Raw genomic sequence first — 2,269 nt, 5'->3', positions numbered from 1 at the left:
ACGTTTGGCCGGTGGCTTAAATCCCTTTGCTCCCCTCTGCTCTGTCCATGAGTCGACTTCTCCTATCTCATACCTGTATATATTCCTCCTACATTTGATCCAGCCGCCTTCCCTGGAGTCTTCCCCCTTGATAACAGGATTTCCCTTTGCCTTTTCACCATTATCATATGATTTGCCATTCATTGTGCCTCTAAATGCATTAACAGCTGTTCCTTGGGCAGTTATTCTGATTTCCTCTCTCTCTTGCCTAGTGTGTGCTGTCCAAACTCATTTCTACTCATTTGCCTGAAATTGCACTGGTGTTTGCTTCCTATGACCATATGTGCACTACCTGGATATGTGTCCTCTCAGTCAGAGGCTTAAGCATATACAGGGTGTTCTGGGTCCCATGACCCTTCATTTCTGCCCCCTGAGTCATCAAGCACTGACTGCACCTGTATCCAGCAGCTATCTTGTTTCAAGCTTCTCAGCCTGTTGATTTGTGTCTAGCAACACAAAGAAGTGCATGTAAAAGAATGGAGAAGAGTAGGTGGTGGAGGGCAATGGAACCAGGTGCAGAGGAAAACAGGAAAAGGGACACCACATAGGGAAAATGTGTGTCGGCAGCAAAACATGAGGAAGAAGGTGCGTGTGTGGGGGTGGGGAGTGGGGTCAAGCACCCCTACATCCTCTTCCTCTTCTAATAACAGGTTAGGGACCTCATTACAAGTGTATAATAATAAAAAAAGAACTTCAGTTAAACCAAAACTGTTGTTTTTCAGCACATTTATCTATATTTCAATTGTAGCTTAAGAAGAACACATGATGACATGCTACTATGTGCCGGTTGAGTTCAATTAAAGAGGTTGAAATGCCTCGACATGGCCCCTTGCTGGTATAATATCAAGTAAACCTTAATAGTAATTATTGCCAGCTTCATCCCTGTAATACGACAGCCCCCGAACTCCCCAGAGTAAGAGCATGCACACAACACCCTCTTCCTTTCTTTGTCCGCTGCGTCAATAAGTTGCTCGTGCCAAATTGCCTAATCCCCAAGTTCCTTACCAGGCGACCTTACCAGCCAAACAGTTTTTCACCAGCGATAATTATGAGTAAGTCTTTTAATTTCTTCCAGTACTCAAATGATGGTTTTCTTTAATATTTAAGATGGCTTTCTGGATCAGACAATCATCCCATGATCAGGGTTCTTGGGGACCAGACATGTTCTCAGGAATCGTGCCCCTTCTATATAATGGGCAACACTTTCCTTGTTTTTTCAAAAGGATTGCTTGTTCCCACGGGAGCACTCCCAGTGCCCCTCTGCCCTATTGCAAGATACTGGAGAGATGCTAAGGGTCAAAAGCAAAGGAACAAAAGGTTGAGAATACAAACAAATGGTCAATCCGCCCTTCTCGATCTTTGGCGTGACTGATATGTTTGAGGCCCAGGAGGCCATGCTCCAGGGATGTACCATTTTCTGTAGCCACTTTGCAGATATTCCCGAACTCATCCAGAAGTTGTGCTTACATTTCCTTGTGTAGCATAGTTAACATCACAGCCACTTACAGCAATAACGGTACACAAACACAGCCGCGCGAGCAAGACAATGACTGCAGCACGCAGTAAAGCTCGAATCTTCTTTGTACCAAGGGAACTTCTTGATGACTCACTGCTGGTCCACATCCTGGAAAACACAAAGACAAAAAAGAGAATGGCTTAACCCCCTTTCAGTTAGTTCATGGCATGGGATCACTTCTGACACTGTGGCTGGCTTGGCCCTGGCCCTGGTCCTCCTGCAGCTCCTTCACAGATTCCCCTCTTTGCAGCTTGAGAGGCTGTTTTTTTAGCAATCTTTTCTACTTCAAGTGACAGCTGCTGCAAGGTGTACCCTGCCACACACTTTCCCTCCTTGGCTTTCACCAGGGGTTTTCTTTTGGGGTAGGCTCCCCCTATCCTTTTCAGAGGAAAAAGTAGCCCACAAGGCAGTGGGAGCTAAGGTTTTTGAGGCGCTCTGCACTCGCCTTTCTTGGGGTGGCAACGTGGCGTTTCGTAGTGACTGCCCTGCCACAAGTAGCTCCACCGCACTAACCAGTCCCAGGAGGGTGTAGTGTTTAGGTCTTACCCAGGACTAATTGTTAGGCTCTCCTGCCCTGATTATCTTCACCCCTTATGGGCACAGTCTCTCACTTCTGGGTTGTTTGTGCCCCAGCCATTCTTGTTGGACAAGACAGAGGCTGGGGGTGTCCCTGGTGTCCCCTTGTCCAGTTGACCGGGAGCACTGGACGTGTGG

General features: G+C 47.0%; 1 pseudogene; it reads left to right on the top strand.

The window, feature by feature from the left end:
- Positions 1-612: 612 nt before the first annotated feature.
- The window catches only part of LOC102381456, a 5,404-nt pseudogene continuing 3,747 nt past the window's right edge, over positions 613-2,269 (top strand).

The sequence above is a fragment of the Alligator sinensis genome, unplaced genomic scaffold (genome assembly GCF_000455745.1).
Source record: "Alligator sinensis unplaced genomic scaffold, ASM45574v1 scaffold1649_1, whole genome shotgun sequence".
Lineage (NCBI taxonomy): Eukaryota > Metazoa > Chordata > Crocodylia > Alligatoridae > Alligator > Alligator sinensis.
The sequence above is the reverse complement of the archived record's forward strand: the minus strand, read 5'-3'. Positions and strand labels throughout refer to the sequence as shown.